At 39.9% G+C, this 8,857-nt stretch overlaps 1 protein-coding gene across 4 annotated transcripts in view; it reads left to right on the plus strand.

Annotated features, from left to right (window-relative positions):
• Positions 1-997: 997 nt before the first annotated feature.
• grin2ba (glutamate receptor, ionotropic, N-methyl D-aspartate 2B, genome duplicate a) overlaps positions 998-8,857 on the plus strand; it is a 59,333-nt gene continuing 51,473 nt past the window's right edge. For 2 of the 4 annotated variants that reach the window (XM_060865236.1, XM_060865239.1), the window contains exon 1: positions 1,311-1,454. The gene's annotated coding sequence lies outside the window, so the exon portion shown is untranslated. Of the gene's footprint in view, positions 1,017-1,114; positions 1,248-1,310; positions 1,455-8,857 lie in introns of those variants that run through there. The other 2 variants (XM_060865237.1, XM_060865235.1) reach the window with 2 other exon arrangements.

Below are 8,857 nucleotides of genomic sequence, written 5' to 3' on the forward strand. Positions count from 1 at the left end.
TTTAAACCTCGTCAGCCTACCATCCAAGGATGTGCATTTTTCTTTTTTTTTCTGTGATGAATCGCATGAAGTTAGAGGGAGTTTTGTTTATTATTACAGCCTGGCTGACTTCTGAAGCCATCACCACCAACATCAACACAAATAACTGAGACAAAAAATAAAACCAAGAAAGAAACACTGGGTTTTTATTTTCACCTGTATGTTGCAGCCTGAACTAGACCAGGTGCTAACAGTCAGTCTGCAGATTCTTTACTCACTGGATGTTCATTTTTTCACCATTATGTGAATTAAACTCTAGAGACATGTTTTGTGAGATGATAAGTTTAATTCTCACCACTTCACTCAACATGTCATCATCTTGATCACTCAACAACTTCAATTCCTATTGCCTTTGGTTTACCCCAAGGGGGTTAGTTACCCAGTTTGAGGTTAGTGCTGTAAGGAATAATAATACAGTATAATGATTTATAATATACACTGAGTATATAAACATAAATCAGGTCACTGTATAGTATACAGTTTAGATCCCTGTTCCCTGTACACTACATAATAAATAAAATGGATCCTCCACCCTGGTAGGTGTATTATATGCCCCATAAGGAGCCATCTGGGGGGCAGATCCCTATTTGTTATGTAAATGCACTAACAAGTGTATGACTAATGACTTCTACATTAGTGTGTAGGTCACTATATGTCCACTACTGGATCATTTAGGGTTCAGGGACCCATATGCTATGTAAGTGCTCTACAGTTTGGTGACATTGTTAGACCAGCAGAGGGCGACACACTCTTTCACTTCTCTCCCTCTATCCTTCACTTCTCTAGCGTGTTCCCCCTTTATTCTCTCCCACTGCATACTAATGCACTGCCGGTGCTGTAGTCATCCCTCTCTCCCTCCCTCTCTCCCTCCCTCCCTCTCACCATCCATCCATCCTCCAGTGAGAGAGAGAGATATATAGAGAGAAAGATAGAGAGAGAGAGTGAAGGCAGTGGTACCGCTTAGCGTTAGCTAGAAGGTGAGCGTTTCAGTGTGTGTGTGTGTGTGTGTGTGTTTGTGTGTGTGTTAGACTGTGTTTAACAGGTAGCAATTCAGAGTCAGGCAGCAGTGTGTGTGAGTGTGTGTGTATGTGTGTGTATGGTTGGGGTCTCCCTCTCTAAATCTCTGTTCATCCCTCCATCCGGAGCAATAAACGACAAAAGGGACGTATCTGGAGTCTTCACTCTATTCTTCTTCACCCAGCTTGGAGGTGTTCTGTCGTTCCATCTCATGGCCTGATGCTTAGTCTGTCTGTCCCCCCCCCATCCTCTCTCTCTCTCTCTCTCTCTCTCTCTCTCTCTCTCGCTCTCTCACTCATTAAGTGTCTGTCTCTCAGAACGTGTTGGATGAGAAACGGAACGATTGATTTTTCTCTTATTTCTTCTCTCCCCTCCACCACTCTGGATTTTAATGACAGGTAAGTGTGTGTGTGTGTTAGTTTTGCTCTGGTTTATATGCCCATTAACACACAATGTCTCAATGCGGAGGGTCTGTACTCATTCAGTTTATCTATGTGTGTGTGTGTGTGTGTTCTTGAGTGTGCAGCACAATGGCAGGGTGAAATAGTATATCATTATTTCATTCAGGTTCTCTCTCTCTCTCTCTCTCTCTCTCTCTCTCTCTCTCTCTCTCTCTCTCTCTCTCTGTGTGTGTGTGTGTGTGTGTGTGTGTGTCACTCTATGTAGTGCACTGGTTTTTCACACTCCTGTGTGGACATAGTACACTACATATGTATTATTACCTCATCTGTGCTCGCTCTTTAAGTGTGTGTCACTATAGTCCCTACATAGTGTATTAATACCAGCTACTGCACCCTACATAGTGAATGATATGAATTTGGCCACACTGAAGTCACACTGGATGAGTAGTGCATTACACAGGGTTCATTAATCTTATATAGTTTCATAGTATAAACAGATCCATCATAAAGGGCACCAGTTCACAGTCAATCCTTAGATGACTTCCTACACTGTAGATGAAGTGAGGGTTCAGGTCATGATATCTCAGCTACATGGACAAAAGGGACATGAAGTGCACGATGAAGGAAATATCATTATCTTATTCTGGTTCTCTCTAGTGTGTTCAGTATCAGATCAGTATCAGTATCAGTATGCCCTACATAGGGTGTTAGGGTATTTCCTGTCTATATTAATGCTCTGTAGTGCACAGTTTCATATTTTACTCACTAGACGACTCTCTACTGGACATTATGTAGTGTAAATTGTATGGTTCAGTATGATAGAATCGCTTTACACCCTGTGAAGTGCATTTATGTGTCTTGTAGGGATCAGCCAATACAGTGCACTACTTAGGGTACAAAAAAAACACCTTTTTTAGTCTTTGTAGTGCACTTTATGTCTTATATTGATGTACAGTAGAATGTGAAACTCTATAAACAAGCTGTATGTTGTGTCTGTTGTATAAAGTGAGCAGGGATCTGAACATGTGTTCAACTCTGTGTCCCAGTTACCAGTTTTCCGGTTTCACTACCTGTTAGCAAAAAGAAGGCGACTTGTGTAGGCATCAAATTAGGGTCCTTCAGAGTTACCAGCAACATTGGTTTACTGGTTTATTCTGAACTAACTAACCAATGTATTAATTCCACTGCTCACTCAGCACAGACCTCACAGTCAAATTTCTGGCATTTATTGGGCAGAATCTCCGATCCAGAGCGATGTACAAAAGTGCTTTGACGTCTCCATCAATGAAACATCACCACTGGTTCACTAGGACACAGACTGAGGATACCATCAGTCTAAAATGCTGTTGGGGTTAAATACATGAATCAAACAGGGAAAATAAGCATTAGTTTAAGTGTCTCAGGAGGGGGAAGGTCTTCACTCTTTGTTTAAAGACAGTCGGTGACTCGCTGTTTGAACATCTAGAGTTTGTTCCAACACCTCGGTGTCAGAACAGAGAAGAGTTTTGGTGTGACTGAGCTGTGTACATGTTTCAGCCGTGTGTCACTGTGTTTACTCACAAATTCCACATTAAATCACTGACGAGTCGCGATACACGTAACTGTAATGTTCAGAAACGTTTCATATTAATTAGTAAAACTTATGTTCTGTTCTGTTCAGTCTTGTTTACATGTCACTGTCTAATTAAAAAATCTTAATGACTATGTGTTTAAAATCATTAGCCCCAATCATTAGCTAGCTTATGGATGGCGTCCATATTGCCCAGTTGCTAAGCAACAGCTTTACTCACTTGAACGGCAAATCAAACCTGTTCACCTTCACACATTCATGAGTTCTACTGGAATGCTTCAGAACGCTAACTAACAAGTTAGTGGCCAGTCATGTTACTTATTCTTAATCTAAATGTTAATCCTAATCCTAAACTTAGTCCTAGTCTTCACTTTAATATTTATATTAATCTTAGCATTTCTACTGTGTTTATATTCAAATTGATTTTTGATTGTGCAGCAACTTTTCCCTGCCTGTAAACAGCTTCTGTGAAAGGAATAAAACACCCGTACTATAAACACTGACACGATCACTGACACAAACACTGACACAAACACTAACACAAACACAAACAGTAACACTGACACAAACACAAACACTGACAAACACTGACACAAACAGCAACACTGACACAAACACTGACAAACACAAACACTGACAAACACTGACACAAACACTGACAAACAATGACAAAACAAAAACTGACACAAACAGTAACACTGACACAAACACTGACACAAACACTGACACAAAAAAACACTGACACAAACACAAACACTGACAAACACTGACACAAACACTGACAAACCCTGACACAAACACTGGCATTAACAATGACACAAACACAAACACTGACACAAACACTGACAAACAATGACAAAACAAAAACTGACACAGACACTGACACAACTGACACAAACAGTAACACTGACACAAACACTGACAAAAACACAAACACTGACACAAACACTAACACAAACACAAACACAAACACTGACACAAACACTGACAAACAATGACAAAACAGAAACTGACACAGACACTGACACAACTGACACAAACAGTAACACTGACACAAACACTGACAAAAACACAAACACTGACACAAACACTAACACAAACACAAACAGTAACACTGACACAAACACAAACACTGACACAAACGCTGACACAAACACTGACAAACACAAACAGTAACACTGACACTGACACAAACACTGACACAAACACTGACAAACACAAACACTGACACAAACAATGACAAACACTGACACAAACACTGACAAAACAAAAACTGACACAGACACTGACACAAACAAACACTGACACAAACAGCAACACTGAGACAAACACTGACACAAACACTGACAAACACAAACAATGACAAACACAAACACTGACACAAACACTGACATTAACAAGGACACAAACACTGACAAACACTGACACAAGCACTGACAAAACAGAAACTGACACAGACACTGACAAACACTGACACAAACACTGACACAAACAAACACTGACATAAACAAACACTGATACAAACACTAACATTAACAATGACACAAACACTGACAAAACAAAAACTGACACAGACACTGACACAAACACTGACAAACACTGACACAAACAAACACTGACACAAACAAATGGACACAAACACAAACACGGACACAAACACTGACACAAGCACTGACACAAGCACTGACAAACACAAACACTGACACAAATAGTAACACCGACACAAACACCGACACTAACAATGATACAAACACTGACATAAACAAACACTGACACAAACACAAACACTGACAAACACTGACACAAACACTGACAAACACAAAAACTGACACAAACACTGACAAACACTGACAAACACTGACACAAACACTGACACAAACACTGGCACAAACACGGGCACAAACACGGGCACAAACACTCACAAACACTGACTCAAACACAAACACTGACACACACAGTAACACACTGACTGACACTAACACTGACAAACACTGACACTAACACTGACACAAACACTGACACAAACACAAGCACTGAAACAAACACTAACACTGTCACTAACACAAACACTGACATAAACACTAACATTGACACTAACACTAACATGAACACTGACACTAAGAGAAACCCTGATACAAACAAAAAAATATTGTGTTTGTGTGTTTGTTTGGGTGTATGTGTGTATGTAGGATTAATGTATGATTATAGTTCTGATGAGACAGAGAGAGAGTAATTAATTTAACACAGCAACAGACAGACTGAGCCCACATTAGTGTGTGTGTGAGTGTGAGTGTGTGTGTGTGTCACTCTGCAGCCTCGACTCACTGGACAGAAGGATACACATTGTACTTGTTTTCTGCTTTTGGATTAAAAACTCCATTATTTAAACCAGCAAAGATAACACAGCAGTGAAGAAATTCACTTCTTTCTTTCTTTCTTTCTTTCTTTCTTTCTTTCTTTCTTTCTTTCTTTCTTTCTTTCTTTCTTTCTTTCTTTCTTTCTTTCGTCACTCATTCAATCAACACAGCAGTGAAGAAATTCACTTCTTTCTTTCTTTCTTTCTTTCTTTCTTTCTTTCTTTCTTTCTTTCTTTCTTTCGTCACTCATTCAATTCTTCTTTCTTTCTTTCTTTCTTTCTTTCTTTCTTTCTTTCTTTCTTTCGTCACTCATTCAATCAACAGCAGTGAAGAAATTCACTTCTTTCTTTCTTTCTTCCTTTCTTTCTTTCTTTCTTTCTTTCTTTCTTTCTTTCTTTCTTTCTTTCGTCACTCATTCAATCAACACAGAAGTGAAGAAATTCACTTCTTTCTTTCTTTCTTTCTTTCTTTCTTTCTTTCTTTCTTTCTTTCTTTCGTCACTCATTCAATCAACACAGCAGTGAAGAAATTCACTTCTTTCTTTCTTTCTTTCTTTCTTTCTTTCTTTCTTTCTTTCTTTCTTTCTTTCTTTCTTTCTTTCTTTCTTTCTTTCTTTCTTTCTTTCTTTCTTTCTTTCGTCACTCATTCAATCTCTGGCAGGGATGAAAGGGTGAGTGTTTACTCTGTATCTATGTATCTCTCGCTTCACATCCTTATCTTACCTGTATGTGTGTGAGTGTGTGTGTATGCGAGAGTATTTACAGAAGAATCATCTTACACACTTTTGAATTTTAAAACTCACAAACATCTGCATGATTATTGTTCTGACACTCAGTCTAGATGTTACACATATGAAAGTGAAGAGGATGTGTGGTTTAGGACGTACCCCCAGTGCCCTGTATAAGGAAGGGGATGTGTGGTTTAGGACGTACCCCCAGTGCCATGTATAAGGAAGGGGATGTGTGGTTTAGGACGTACCCCCAGTGCCCTGTATAAGGAAGGGGATGTGTGGTTTAGGACGTACCCCCAGTGCCCTGTATAAGGAAGGGGATGTGTGGTTTAGGACGTACCCCCAGTGCCCTGTATAAGGAAGGGGATGTGTGGTTTAGGACGTACCTCCAGTGCCCTGTATAAGGAAGGGGATGTGTGGTTTGAAACATGCTCACAGTGCCCTATTTAGTGAATACAGTGTATGGTTTAGGACACGCCCACAATGGACTAATGATTGTGTTTATGTGGACCATATAGTGAATAGGGTATGTGGTTAGGGACACGTTCACAGTGGAAGCTTCATCCTGTCCTTCTCACACACACACACACACAGACACACACACACACACACTCACACACAGTGTTCGTGGCTAGGTCAGGGAAACTGGGCCGACCCAAATGGGTCTGTACCCCACATCTAAAAATAATACACCTGGCCTACACAAACACACATACACACACAAACACACACACACACACAAACCACACACAAACACACACACGCACACACACAAACCACACACAAACACACAAACACACACACACACAAACCACACACAAACACACACACACACACACACAAACCACACACACAGTAACTGATCTGTTGTGTTCTGGTCTTCCCACATAACCCACTTTACCATCTAGAGAAACCTGCTGTGTTTAATATACGATCACAATCTACACTTTAACAACATAAACCTCATTATATTCACATTCACACTACCATCAAACCTTAACTAAACACTAATCCTAACACTAACACTAACACTAACCCTAACTAAACCCTAAGACTAACCCTAACACTAACCCTAACTAAACCCTAAGACTAACCCTAACTATGCACTAAACCTAACACTAACCCTAAGCCATGACTCCTAAACACACACATATACAGAATGATGAAAGACTGATATACACACCAGTGAGAGGAAAACTGGGTCTGATATGACCACCACTTACTGGAGCAAATATGTGTGTGTGTGTGTCTGTGTGTGTGTCTGTGTGTGTGTGCGCATGTGTGTGTGTGTGTGTTTGTGTGTGTGTTTGTGTGTGCGCGCATGTGTGTGTGTGAGTGTGTGGATGTGTGTGCATATGTGTGTGTGCGCGCATGTATGTGTGAGTGTGCGCGTGTGTATGTGTGTGCATATATGTGTGTGCATATATGTGTGTGTGCGCGCATGTGTGTGTGAGTGTGCGCGTGTGTATGTGTGTGCATATATGTGTGTGTGCGCGCATGTGTGTGTGCGTGTGCGGTTGTATGCGTGTGTGTTTTTGTGTGTGCGTGTGTGCACTCAAAAGGGCTTGCAGCACATTAACACCTATTCTGAATTGCCAGACACACTCACCACCACACCTGTACACACACAGAAGAGGGAAAGAGGGAGGGCTCCGGAGAGGCTGACTAAAAAGTTGAGAAAAAAAACAGGAGGAGAGACGGACAGAGGAGTGTAGTGCTATTACAGAACACATGAGAGAGAGACAGGCACAAGATGGTTAAAGATGAAAGAGACAGACAGAGAGACAGATAGAAAGAAAGGCAGGGAGAGAAAGAGAGAGAGAGACAGAATGAAAGAGAGAGAGATAGAATGAGTTGTATAGACAGATGCTTATAGAGATACAAAAAGAAACAGAGAAATAGAAAGAAAGACAGGCAGACTGATAGAGAGACAGAAAAAGACAGAAATATTGAGAAACAGATAAATGAAGGTTCTAAATGGTTGAATTCACATAGAATGAGACGGAGCCTGCAGTGCTGCTGGTGTGTGTGTGTGTGTGTGTGTGTGTGTGTGTGAGTGTGTGTAGTGTGTACTGCTCAATAAGCCGATGCAGTGAGCCTGTATATTCTCACTAAACTTGCTCATCCATTACTCATAGACACACTGTAGAGAATTTTCTGGAACACACACACACATACATACATTCAGTAAGTATCTCAGACTGTCCGTACTGTCCAATCATTCATCATCATTTCATCACTACTGTGCAGCTCTTTTGCATATAATCTGCATATGCAAATGAAGGTATCTATGCATAGATATGTACAGCATCTACATAATTATTACAGCAGGTGAATTACCAAGTACCAGTCCTGTAGTGTCAGTGACCTGTAACACATCCACTCTGTCCAGAGACACTACTTTAAGACTGTATATCACTTATTTATAGTCATTTATTTATTTAATTATTTTTAATTATTATTAGGTAGATCATCGGAATGAGAACAAATGAGCTAGATCAGTGTATAAAGACGTTATAACATATGATTCTGACTGGAACTGAATTTCTCTTACAAACACACACATACACATTAATACAAATGTGCACAAGATGATGACTGTGTACAAAGATTTCTAAAAGAAAGACATTCAACCTTGCAGTAATAACCATGTAGCTGAAACACTGCCTTTGAGATTTCTTTCTTTTATTTATATATATATATATATATATATATATATATATATATATATATATATATATAT

The sequence above is a fragment of the Tachysurus vachellii genome, chromosome 3, assembly GCF_030014155.1.
Source record: "Tachysurus vachellii isolate PV-2020 chromosome 3, HZAU_Pvac_v1, whole genome shotgun sequence".
Classification (NCBI taxonomy): Eukaryota; Metazoa; Chordata; class Actinopteri; order Siluriformes; family Bagridae; genus Tachysurus; species Tachysurus vachellii.